The 13,325-nt window shown below is 52.2% G+C and overlaps 2 pseudogenes; one reads left to right on the top strand and one right to left on the bottom strand.

Moving 5' to 3' along the window:
* The window catches only part of LOC131586380 (uncharacterized), a 585,722-nt pseudogene that overhangs the window by 4,792 nt on the left and 567,605 nt on the right, over positions 1 to 13,325 (bottom strand).
* LOC131586384 (zinc finger protein 850-like) overlaps positions 1 to 13,325 on the top strand; it is a 287,187-nt pseudogene that overhangs the window by 86,639 nt on the left and 187,223 nt on the right.

Here is a 13,325-nt window from a genome sequence, read left to right as displayed (position 1 = left end):
ACTGGGGGGTCCCAGCATTCCTAAGTGGAGAGATGGAATAGGGGGAACTTTTTGGATTCCTGGCACTCCCAGCAGCCTGGGCCTGAGTAGACAGGCGACCCCCAGTACAAGTCTGACCCCCAGCAGCTGGGACAGGGAGGAACCACTGAAGACCAAAGGGGAGAGAACAGAGATGGGGAATTCCTGGGAGGCATTTTCAGGGGTGAACCTTGGTGTTTGGGAGGTTTATATGGACTACATGTCCTGGGTTGCAGTGCAAGATGTAACCAAAAGTATGTATTCTATCACCATCTGTTTAAACCTGGTAGAGCAGTTTTCTTTATCTCTTTCATCACCCATCCCTCATAACCGGGGGATGTCTTCTGTTAATGGGCCAGCTGTTAAAACCAGGTGGGGCAGTGTTCTTTATCTCTTCCACCACCCATCCTCCCTCCAGGGGGATATCTTCTGTTAATGGGCCATTGAGTCTCACTGCAGGACTGATAAAATGACATCATCCCATTGTGAGATGCTCCAGCCAGGGGGAGGAGCCAAGCATTCCTGACTGGATATAATCAGAGCATCAGAGCACCACAGGCAGTCTTTCTCCACTGGATTCCCAGAGGAGAGACCAGACCCATCTACAGCACCAGAACTTCAGAGGTAAGCTACAATCTTCTATGGGATCATTGCTTCAACAGAACCACATCTGTAACTCCAGGAGGACTGCAGCCATCATTTAATCAAATTACTTCCAAAACCCTGACCAACGGTGTGTAAGGTTGCATTCTGACTCTTGGTGAGTTGTTTTTTTGTTGTTGGTTTTTTTTTGTACTGCTGCATTTTCATTTTCCTTCATTATTAAACAACTTATATTCCTTTTCCCATATCGTTACCTGAAAGCACTTTGATTTCAAAATTATAATAATTCGGAGGGGATGGGATGTTTACATTTTTATCCATTTCAGTGGAGTTTTCTGCCTTCCTTAGCAAACACCATTCCTTTCAAACCAAGATATCTCAGATGCCCGGTGACTTCTAGAGAGGGACTTGAACAGAGGGACCTTCAAAGTCTATGTACTCATTCCTTGTTTTCTCTCAAACCAGGATTTCCTGATCCCAGACCTTGGCCAGATGGAGAAGGAGGCTGTGAGAAAGAGGAAGATGCCCCAGAACACCCAGGCAGGTGAGGAGGAAGTCATTGCCCCTTTCTCCCTCTCTCCTGCTCCATCTCCCAGCCCAGCATGGCCCCCGGCTGCAGGACAACCCCGCTGCCGACGCCGTCCTGCCGGGGACGCACTGGGGGGATCTCCTTCCCCTTCCCTCTGGCACGGAGGCAAATCCCATCCTCTCCTTGTCCTTCCTCCCCCAGACAAGAAGCTGAGGATGGAGACCAGGGAGGACAAATCCCCACGGCAGAACCTTGTGGAAGAGGCCGTTTTGAGCAGCTCCACAGCGCAGGAGTCAAGCTGGGAGGAAAAGCTTCAGAGATCCCGCAGGAGGAGGGGCTCCAAACCCATCCCAGGGTGCTCTGAGGAGGAAAGACCCACCCTGTGCCGGGAAGGTGGCCAGAGATCCAGCCGAGGCTCTGAGCTGGTGGTGCATGAGCAGCTTCAGGATAGGGAGAAGCCCTACAAGTGCTTGGAGTGTGGGAAGAGCTTCAGCCGGAGCAACAGCCTGATCTGCCACCAGATGATCCACACTGGGGAATGGGCCTACGAGTGTCCTGAGTGTGGGAAGAGGTTTCAGACCAGCTCAAATCTCGTCATGCACCAGCGGATTCACACGGATGAGAGGCCCTTCCGCTGCCCCGACTGTGGGGAGGGCTTCAAGTACAACTCCACCCTCGTCAATCATCGGCGCATCCACACTGGGGAGAGGCCCTACGAGTGTGGGGAATGTGGGAAGAGCTTCAGCCGGAGCTCTCATTTGACCAGACACCAACGGAAGCACCGGTAAGGGAAGCCCTGCGAGTGCCCCAAGTTCAGGAAGAGCTTTGTGCACTGCTCCAGCTTCATCCCCACTTGGAGGACCGACACTGGGAAGAGACCTGGTGATCCATGTTCCCTGTGATCCGTGCTGGGAAGACCCCTGTACCTTTTCTTGCCTATGGCAATGACATGATGTGGGATTAAATAACATGAGGGTCTGGCCATGGTCCTTTCATTATATTCAATCCCGTCTCAGGTCGTTGCCAGGGGCAGGAAAACGACTCCCTCTCTCTCACCAGAGGAGAAGGGTGTCCTTTCCAGGCAGGAGGAAATATGTGGCCAGGAAGAGCCAGTTGTGTGGTGGTTTAGTTTTCCCTGTAAATAGATTTTCTTATCTATTCTGTTACCAAAATTATTTCTGTTCCTGTTTGTTCCTTATACCGTTGCTGTTCTCAATAAATTGTTCTTATCCCAGCATGGGATCTTTGCCTTTTCTGCTTTCCATGGGAGGTGGGAGGGAAGTGAGCAGCGATGCAGTTTTAGCAGGAGCAGGAAATTGGGGAATGCCATTCCTGAAGCCCAGCCCATGGAAACTGAGCATCCCAGCTGGTGCCAGGCCTGGTTGTCGTAGCAGCAGCCTTGGGAGCGGGTCCCTGGCTGGGGGCTGCAGGAACCTCTTCCCTCTGGTGCCCAGGGACAGGAGTGGAGGGAGCGGCTGGAGCTGAGGCGGGCAGGTTTAGGCTGGATGTGAGGAAAAGGTTTTTCCTGCGAGGCTGCTGGGGCACTGAACAGGCTCCCCAGGGAAGGCTCCCAGCTCCAGGGCTGGCTGAGCTCCAGCAGCGTTTGGGCAGCGCTGCCAGGCCCAGGCTGGGACTGTTGGGGTGTCCTGTGCAGGGCCAGCAGTTGGACTGGAGGATCCCCATGGCTCCCTCCCAACTCAGCCAATTCTGTGGCTCTGTGATCCCATGAGCCTGGGGATGGGACTGCAAATGGTTGCCATGGCAATGGGCCCTGGCTCCAGGCCTGAGCTGGTGTCCATGGCAACCACCCCTGGCATGGGGTCTCCATGGAGCTGCCAAGGGACTGACCATAGCAACAGGGGGCTGTGATGGATGCCTGCCAAGGATCAGATTTGTTACCCTCATTGGGGCTCCATGGGGACATTCCAAGAGTCTCCAGGTTGTTCAAGAGCTGGAATGTCACAGGCACAGACAGGTGCTCCACAGAAACCTCCCAGAGGTTTCTCGGGATGCTGAAGAGCCGTGTGGTCAGACGCAGTCCCAGCAATTCCATGGTGACATCGCAGAGGACCTTGGGCTGCAAAGGCACCGCTCTGTCACAGGCACTCTTGGGGGCTCCACGGTGACATCCCAGGAGTCCCCAGGCTGCCAAAGAGCCGGGATGTCAAAGACACTCCCAGGGCTTCCTGTCATGGGCAGAGTGGGAGCTTCAGGCAAAAGCTTTATTTCTTTATTGGAGAAACTCCGTCTGAGTCATGAGGTGGAGAAATTACATCCAGCAGGCACCATTGATCCTCAAACCCCTCCAGGTCACCCCAACTTTTAAATTTTTTCAAAGAGAGGAGACTGGGGGCAGCTGGATCCAATCCCAGCACCAGACTATATTAAAGGTTTATGTGTGAAGATTGGACAGGTGGAAGTGAAACAAAATGCAATTTGTCCCACATGATTAACAATGGTATACCAGAGATATTGATATAAATACAGCTACAATTGATTCTGATCATGATTAGCCAGAAAGATTTATTTAGAACACTGAGTAAACAAAAAATAGAGTTATTTATTCCAGATTATAGAGGCTATAACAGTTATTGAAATATAGGGCACTAGGGAGCCATTTTGTAGTAAACAGGGCCTTGCTGGAGTTGTTTGAGCCCATTCCAGGCACAGCCTCCTGCTCCAGCAGGAACTGCCTTTCCTGTGCCATGGCCAGGGCAGATCCTGCTGCAGGAAAAGCCCCAGGCCAGCCCCAACCCAGGGAAAGGCTCGGGCACAAGTGCAGAGTGCCGTGCTGGGAGCTGTGCCAGGGACAGCCTGAGGCACCAAAGGCACCTTGGCAGCAGCAGCTGCTTCCAGGCCATGGCCAGAAGGCTCCCTTGGCACCCCGGCCTGGTGGCCAGCACTGCAGAGCTGCTGCTTCAGGGCTCATTTCTGGCTGGGCTCTGAAAAGCCACTGCTGCTCCAGGAGCCTGACTGGGAAGCAATTGGCCCCAGCACCCTGGGGACAAGATAATAATGAAACAACTCTTCATGCCAGCAGAGACAAGGCAGGGGCAGAGGAAAGGGGAGAGCCAGGCCCTGGGGACATGGCTGCAGTGGTGATGGCTGTGAGGTCACTGCCACTGCAGCAGCCTGGCTGGCCCTCAGCAGACATTCTGGCCAGGAGCACTGTGAGGGCACCCAGCACATCAGAGAACCCACACAACAGGAATTCCATCCTTGGGGATGGGAGGGGCTTTCACTGTGTCAGGTTGCACAGAGATCCTGCTCTGGGAGCAGTCCTGGGATGAGGCATCCACTTGTCTGGAAAAGCAATTGCAGTTTTGTGCCACTCTCATTGTAAAATATTTTCTCCTTCTAACAAATCTAAATCTACTCTTGTTCACTTTAAAGATACTGATCCTCGTTTTGTCACTGGAAGATTTGAGAGGAAATAATTTTGACCAGTGTTTCTATTTTCACACACCTTGGAGAGGACCAAAAATCCTCCAGGATGGGATTTGGAGGCCTCATCACATTAGCAGCAGGTAGAGGCTGAGGGCTCTGGGCTGTGCAGCTGCAAGGCCCTGCCAGAGGCAACTTGTGCAGCCCTTTGGCCATGGCTGCTGGCCCTGGGCCTGAGGCCAGCAGGGGACAAGTGACCCTGGCAGCCCTGGGGCCTCATTGCCTCCTTGTCCCTGCTCAGCAGCCTGGCAGGGGCCGCCCCATGGTGCTGCCCTTGGCATTGCACATCCCCACATGCCAGTGGCCCGGGAAGAGCCCTGAGCAATGAGGGAGGGACAGCATCTGCCTTGCCAGGGGCTGGGGCTCAGCCCTTGGCCCTTGGCATTCCTGAAACACATCCAGCTTTGCTCAGCACCACAGACACCTTTCCCTTGCTTGTCCCCAGCTGGCATCAGGGCCTCCAGTCTTCTGCTCTGCCTGGAACCTGGGGACGCTTTCTCACTCGTGTCTCTCATTTCAACTACAAGAAACTTCAGTGTTTCCATCTGACTTGGAGTTCTTGAGAAGTTTTTGGAGCACACTCTGAGGGACTGAGTGTGATGCAAAGAGCCCCAAAGGCCCGAGAGGGTGATGAAAGTGCTGGTGCTGTGTCTGTGCTGCTGAGCTGGGCCGGGCTCCTGGCCCAGAGGCAGCTCCTGGCAAGGGCAGCGCTGCAGAGAGACAGCTCTGGCCAGGAGCAGCTCCTGAGCACAGCCCAGCAGGGCTGGGGCCCTGCCAGGGCAGCTCAGGGACACGAGCAGGCCCAGACAGAGCTCCCAGGGGCTCAGCACTGGCAGGGGCTGTGGGATGTGCCAGAGGGGGCTGTGTCCCAGCAGCACCTCTGTGGCTGTGTCCTGGAGCCCCAGAGCAGCTGTGATGTCAGAAAGGGGCTGTGTGACAGCTCCGAGTGGGTTGTGTGAGGTCACAGATGGGGCTGTGTGTTGTGGTTTTAAACTACTAACAAAAATTACTTATTTTTTTGTTGTGAGATATGGATTAAAATAAGAGCAAAACAGGCTTAAAACTTAAAAGGAATAAAGACCGTTTATTAACAGACTATTAGAATACTAAAATAAACTTTCAGAAAACCCTTTTACTTCTTACTACTCAATTATTTCTTTGTACACATAACAACATAGAGACAAAAAAAATAGTTTTACAATCTTGGTGGTCAAAAACAGTCTCAATTTTTAGAGTCTTTTCATCAGTCCTTGTAGAGAAACAGAAGTCTTTTCCTGCTAATCCATGGAGTTTCTAGAGTCCACTCCTCCCATCTCACACTATTCTGAAGTGTGCAATGGGTCAAATTTAATCTAGGGATGTTATTTTTAAGGATAAGTGATTCAAAGGTAGAAATCCCCTTCAGTTGTTTCTGTGAGCCTTCCTGGAAAACAGCCATCTCTTTGGTTCTTTTAAGGCTTTAAAATCTTCACTTCACTCGCAAGTTCCAGCAACTCACAGCATTACAACCATCCTTCTTTTCTTTAAAGTCCACACTTTGAATACTCTATTCCTCCCATACTCTAGTCATGAATTAAAGGAGTCTTTAAACTACTGTCCATCTCCATAGCTGTAACAGAAAGACTTTTCAGCAACAAGCATCTTCTTTCTCTCTCTTTCTTATTTAAACTTAACTTTTTTCTTCACTGTTTTTGGTAGTTTTATGATGTCTTACATGTTAATTGTCTCTCTTTCTCTGTCTGTTCTAAGAAAAAGGAGTAATCTGTTGTTTATCTAGGTAGTAAAGGAATTAAAAGAAGAAAGCTACAAAAGTTCATAGTGTCAGGTTTCAGTCTAGCAGCAGACCTTGAAAACTAAACTAAACTGCTAAACTCTGCTTTTCTCTCCTTCCCCCCCCTCCCTGCGGCCTTGTCCCGGGCCTGGGAGGGGGGGGGAAAGCCAAGACGGAGCTTGTTACCTCTCCAGAGCCAGAAACAAAAGAGAGCAAGACAGCTCTGAGTGTACTTCTTAAGGGAGTGTTTACAAGTTGAATTCACTTTTTAATAGTCAGATCTGCTGTCAATTCTTGGAAATGACTGATAATTGGTCAGGAAGAAAAACTCCCATCAGTCACCAGTAGCTTCAACTTCCACTTTTTTAACTTGGTCTTAAAGGTGAAGCTACCCCATGACACTGTGACATCACAGAGTTTGTTGTGTGAGGTCACTGAGCTGCTACAGCATCATAGAGGAGATTCTGTGACATCACACAGCTGACTGTGACATCCCAGTGAGGACTGTGACATTAGACATTAGATATATGACATCACAGAGAAGGCTGTGCCATCACTGATTGATTATGTGACATCACAGACCAGACTGTGAAGCCACATGGTTGTGATATGAAATCCTAGTGTAGGCAGTGACATCCCAGAAAAGCCATGTGACATCCCAGGACAGATTGTATGACATCACAGTGCCAACTGTGAGATCATAGAGTGAACTATGAAATCAAAAGTGGCTGTGTGACATTACAGGAGGATATGTGACATCACGAGGTGGTTTTGTGACACGTAAGAGTGGCTGTGACATCACAGAATGGTGGTGTGACATCCAGGGGCAGGTTGTGTGACACCACTGAGTGGGCTGTGACATCCCAGGTGGCTGTGTGACATCTCGAGGTCACTGGGGAGGTCACTCTGCCCCAACCTCCCTCACAGTTTCCCCCAGAGAAGTCCAACGCTGCCCTTGCAGCAACCTGTCTGCACAGAAACACTTCCAGGGCTCTCTGCATTTCCCTTCCCTCACTCTTGCCTCACTCACTCACCTCCCAACAACCCACTTGGTGCTTTCAGCTGCAAGGAGTTCAAAGCTTCTCTGTCCTTCAGCAGCTGCTCTAATTCTGCCTTCAGCCAACTCTGGATTTGTGTTTATTGTAGAACTTCCTGTGTGTCTGAAACATTCCTTGTGTGGTTCTGCCTTGGGGAAGGGGAACCTCCTTGGTGGCACCTTGGGCTTGGCACACACTTGAGGAGGGTGTCTGTTTTCCACGGCGAAACTCAGGAGTTTTAGATTGCTAAAATACAAGAAGGAAAACCCCTCTTTGCCTGAGTACAGCCAGTTCTGTGAGCAAAGCAGGTCCCAGGGGAGTGAGGAGAGACAGGATGAGGCTGGGGAATGTGGAGCAAGGTTGTCCCCACTGGGTCAGACCTCAAGGCACAGCTTCTCTGACCTGGCCAGACCTCCTTAGGAGAGACCCTGGATCAATATCCATCACTGAATGCTGCAATCATCTCTGCTCTAAAGAGAACAGGAATAAAAGACACCCTTTAAAATAGGAATTCATATTTCTTAGAAGTTCTTTGAACTATTTCTCCATAATTATTGGAGGAAACTTTCCTAAAACTGCACCAGACCAAAGGGAAATCAAGACACAGCTATGGTTTCTCAGAACTTGCTTGATCCTAATGAGCCCCGTGGTGCATTTGGAGCTGAGCCCTTGAACCTCAGGGCCTGAGAGGAGATTGCACAAACCTTTCCAAGAGTCAAAGTCAGTGGAAAAGCCCAAAGTTTCTCGAAGCAGTAATGGGTGCCACTGAGGTCCATCCCCAACACAGGCTCCTCATGGACTCCTTGGAGGAGAGAACTGGAGGCCAGGATTGCACAAAAACCTCTCAGAGACTCAGTGTAGAAAGGAAAATCCAAAGTAGCTGAAAAACCGATGAGTATCTCAAAGTATTGCTGAGCCCCACTGAGTGTCAATGCAAAGCTCCCAAGGGACTCATTAAAGCAGATAATTGGGGCCTTGATTGCACAAACTTCTCAGAGACTCAGTGTGGGAAGGAAATAGGAAAGTGCCTTAAGAACCTGAAGTACCTTGAAGCATTAATGAGCTCCACTGAGTGTTGTTACTGACAAAGCCTCTCAAGGGACTAATTACAGCAGATAATTGGAGGCCAGGATTGCACAAAGCTCTCAGAGACTCCAAGGCAAAAGCCAAAGTCCTTTGGAAAAGCTGCAGTCCCTGGGAGCATGAAGGAGCCCCCCAGGGCCATTCCTGAGCAAGGCTCCCCAGGGACTCCTTCCAGCAGATCCCTGAGGCCACTGGCATGTGGGCTAGGGGGGATGCTGAGGGCAGGCCAAGGGGGTGACAGTGGCCAGCCTTGCTGGGGCTGTGCCAGGAGGCCCCAGGGCCTCAGGACAAGGTGTCTCCTCACAGCCCTTGCTGGCACAGCATTGGCTGCTGTGGCCCAGGGCACCAAGCCTTGGCTTCTCTTTGTCCCCAGCTGTCATCAGTGCCTCCAGTTCTCTGCTCTGCCTGGGGCCTGGGGACACTTTCTCAGTCACGTCCCTCAGTGGGACCCATTAAAAGTGAAAGAAACTTTGGAGTTGGATTCTGACTTGGAGTTCTTGAGAGGTTTCTTCCCCTCCCTCTCAGGGACTGATGTTCAGGGCCTCAGCACAAAGCCCCAAGAGGCTCATTAAAGTCCTGATGCTGTGTCTGTGCTGCTGAGCTGGGCCGGGCTCCTGGCACAGAGGCAGCTCCTGGAAACCAAGAAGAGCTTCAAAAGCACATTTCTCTTGCTGAGCAGCTCTTCTGCCAGCCCAGCAGGGCTGGGGCACTGCCTGCAGCCACCCTGGGCACAGCCCAGAGGCACAGAGAGCTTCAATCAGTCAGGGCTGGGAAGGTGCTGAGAAGTGCCTGGGGCAGAATCACTGCCAGCCCTTGACACAGGAAGCCTCTGGCTGCAGGACAATGCAGCTGCAGCTCCTGGAGGCATCTCCTCAAGCTGGAACATCCCAGTGCCTACAGACTCTGTGAGTACAGCTCTGACTATTTCTGGTGGAGGGGAGGTGAATGCTCATGAAACTCTGACATGCTGAGGGTTTCTGATCCATCATAGAATATTTCCAAGACAATGATTTTGATAAAAAGAGGACACTTCTTAAGACTTTGTATTCAGTTTCCTACTATTGCAGAATGGCAGGGAAGCAGGGAAATAAATATTACAGGTATTATAAATTTTGAAAAGTACCTGAGACATCTCAACAGTTACTTTTAGTGATCAAGAGGTTCACAGGAGATCCCTTATGTGCAATTCTACCCATGGATTGCACCAAGTAAATTACACAGGGAGCATGGCAAGTCAGGGGCTGCATAAAAGGGAAGATCCTGCTTTTTTAATCTAGTGCTCTGGGTTGCCTGGATGGGAAATTGCACATAGATAGTCACCTCTCATTTAATTTCTCTATTCAACCTCTAATGATAGGTTGAGATAAATAAAAGAAAATCTCTCAGATCTTAATAAAGCAGGCAGTGACAGAAATCAGCACAGGGCTTCTTACAGGCTGCATCAGTGTTGCTTTTCCAGCCTCCTCAGGTTTGCTCTGCCATTGTCATCACAGCCTGCAGAGCCAGAGCTGCCCCTGGGCAGTGCCCTGAGCTGGGAGGGCTCTGCAGGGCAGAGCTGAGCCCCCAGGGCTGGGCTGGGCTGGGGCAGTGCTGGCAGGGCCCAGCCCTGGGCACAGGGCAGCAGCTGCTGGAAGGGACAGCTCCAGGCAGCAGAGCCCTGGGCAGGCAGTGGGGGGAAAGTGCCATAAAGCTGTGCTGGGATGTTTAAAGTCTTTTCCCAACCTAACTATTCCATGATTACTTTTTTACAGATCCCCATGCCAAGACACAGCAAATGTCTCAATGCAAATGCCTGAGGGTGACTGTCCTGCACTGGTGCTGCCTGGCAGGGGCTGGACAGGGCTGGGCAAGGAAAGGCTTTTCCTCAGGGCCTGGCTCTTTCTCTCCTTGCCTTGCCCAAGAGCTCCTGGCATTGCTGACAGCTCTCTGGGAATGGCAGCTCCATCTGCAGGGTCAGGCCCAGCCCTTGGGCTCCTCCTGTGCAGGCTGGGCACAGCAATGGGATGTCCCAGCTCCCTCTGCCCTGGGGAGCTCTGGGCAGGGCAGCCTGGGAGGCTGGGAATGACCCAACTCTCCTCCAGCAGTGCCATGGACAGGACCCTTGGTGTGTCCTCGGGATGCCACCCAAGCTGTGAGCTGTCTCCAGGGGACACTGGGGACAGGAGTGTCCTTGGCCAGGAGTGGGGCTGAGACTGAGAAATGCTGAACCAGTTTGCTCTGCTGTGGGTCCCTCTGCACTCAGCTGTGCCAGGCTGATTTCCAGGGAAACACAGTGCCTGCCCTCGATCTCAGGGCAGCTGGGGACAGATGGAGCAACAGAGCAGCTCCCCTCACCCTCCACTGAGTTACAGACAATGCTCCTGCACTGCACAGTTCTCTCTGATCTCTCTGGGCACAGCAGGAAACCCTCTCAAACTGTCTTTGGCCATCACCATTCCTGAGCCCTGGGACAGGAGATGCTGCCAGGCTCCTCTGCCTCAGGAGCAGTTTGGGATGATGCAGTCCAACCCCAGGACTGGCCCCTGACCCCGTTTCCATGACTCCACTGCTGCAGAGCGGAGCTGACTCCTCAATGTCCATGGGCAGAGCCCCTTCTCATCACGGCAACGGGACCAGATCCCAGCAGAGCTCCAGGCACAGGGCTGAAGGAAGGGCTCTGAGAAAAGGAAAATTGGGTGGCACAGAGCAGCAGGAGGAGGGCTGGGAGAAGGGACTTGGTCATTGCTCAGTAAAGTCTCCCCTGACTTGTCACTGTCTCCTCCTTCAACAGAACTCCATGTCCAGAGTGAAGAAATGTCCAACAGCAGCTCCATCAGCCACTTCCTCCTGCTGGCATTGGCAGACACGCGGCAGCTGCAGCTCCTGCACTTCTGCCTCTTCCTGGGCATCTCCCTGGCTGCCCTCCTGGGCAACGGCCTCATCATCAGCGCCGTAGCCTGCAGCCACCACCTGCACAGCCCCATGTTCTTCTTCCTGCTCAACCTGGCCCTCACTGACCTGGGCTCCATCTGCACCACTGTGCCCAAAGCCATGCACAATTCCCTCTGGGACACCAGAGACATCTCCTACACAGGATGTGCTGCACAAATTTTTTTTTTGTTTTCTGTGCTGCAATAGAGTATTTCCTCCTGACCATCATGTGCTATGACCGCTACGTGTCCATCTGCAAACCCCTGCACTATGGGACCCTCCTGGGCAGCAGAGCTTGTGCCCACATGGCAGCAGCTGCCTGGGCCAGTGGCTTTCTCTATTCACTGCTGCACACGGCAAATACATTTTCCCTGCCCCTGTGCCAGGGCAATGCCCTGGGCCAGTTCTTCTGTGAAATCCCACAGATCCTCAAACTCTCCTGCTCCAATTCCTACACTAGAGAATTTGGGCTCATTGCAGTCAGTGCCTGTTTGCTACTTGGCTGTTCCGTGTTCATTGTTTTCTCCTATGTGCAGATCTTCAGGGTCGTGCTGAGGATCCCCTCTGAGCAGGGACGGCACAAAGCCTTTTCCACCTGCCTCCCTCACATGGCTGTGGTCTCTCTGTTCATCAGCACTATCATGTGTCCCCACCTGAAACCTCCCTCTATCTCCTCCCCATCCCTGGATCTGGCAGTGTCAATTCTGTATTCAGTGGTGACTCCATGTCGCCCTGAAAACTCAGCTTTTGAGCTTGCTGACATAGTTTTCTAAAGACTTTCCCAGGACAGTAACTGTAAACATAGATATGTGTACATTCTTTCTGTTCCACGTCTTGTGATGGACATCTCTCATGGCCAGTGCTGTAAGAAAGTGTTATCCTGACCATCCAATCCCCGGCCGTGGTCAGGAGCCTATAAATCCTGGAGGGAAAAATAAACCTCACTCTTTCTCTCACCACACCTCAACCTGTGTCCATGTGATCTGTTCATCTTCAGCGGCAACAACTCCAGCCCTGAACCCCCTCATCTACAGCCTGAGGAACCAGGAGCTCAAGGCTGCAGTGTGGACACTGATGACTGGATCATTTCAGAAACATTAAACTGCTGGCCAATTTCTGCAAACTACTTGTAATAAAAGTAATCTTTGCTACTTATTGTTGGTTTCATTTTGGAAGTTCTTTTTCTTTGTTTTACTTTTCAATATTGTCCAGAAAGAAATGTCATTGTTTGTGCCATTTCTCATTTTGTTTCTCTTCACCCTCCCTGTGGCCACAGACTGTGTCAATATGGAGCTGAGGTCTTGGTGGCTTTAAAGGAACTAAAGGATCTCCCAGCAAAGTTTTCTGCAGAGATCCCTCTTTTGTTCCCTTCTCTGGAGCTGCAGCAGCAGTGTCTGTGTGCAGAGCTGGGGCAGATCAGTGCTGGCACAGCAGCTGTACCCAGGAGCAGCAGCACTTGGTGTTGCCAGTGCTGCTCCCGTGCCACTGCCCCGCTGCCCTCCTGGCCCTGGTGTTGCTGCAGGGCCTGAGTGCTCTCGGGGCCGGGCACAGCCCTGGGGGTGGCAGTGCCGGGGCTGCAGCAGGGACAGGCCATGGGCACTGCTGGGGCAGCGCTGACGCCTCAGGGCAGGGCCTGGGGGCTCCAGGCTCCTTGCCCAGGCTCTCTCAAGAACAAGTCCAGGCCAGAGCTCAGCACAGAAAACCCCCGTGAGCAGCCCCAGGGTGGCCGTGGGCAGGCTGGGGGCAAACAGCATGGCTGGGGCTCTGCAAGGTCCCTGGGGGAGATGGGAAGGAGCAGCAGAGCAGGGGCTGATCCATCCCCACTGTGCTGGACACCCCAGGGCAGCGTCCCAGAGCATCCTCATGGAGCTGCCAACAACATCCCCCCTGTGCAGCCCTGGCCTCTCCCCCAGCTCAGAGAGGTGCCGCA

The sequence above is a fragment of the Poecile atricapillus genome, chromosome 19, assembly GCF_030490865.1.
Source record: "Poecile atricapillus isolate bPoeAtr1 chromosome 19, bPoeAtr1.hap1, whole genome shotgun sequence".
NCBI lineage: Eukaryota > Metazoa > Chordata > Aves > Passeriformes > Paridae > Poecile > Poecile atricapillus.
The sequence above is the reverse complement of the archived record's forward strand: the minus strand, read 5'-3'. Positions and strand labels throughout refer to the sequence as shown.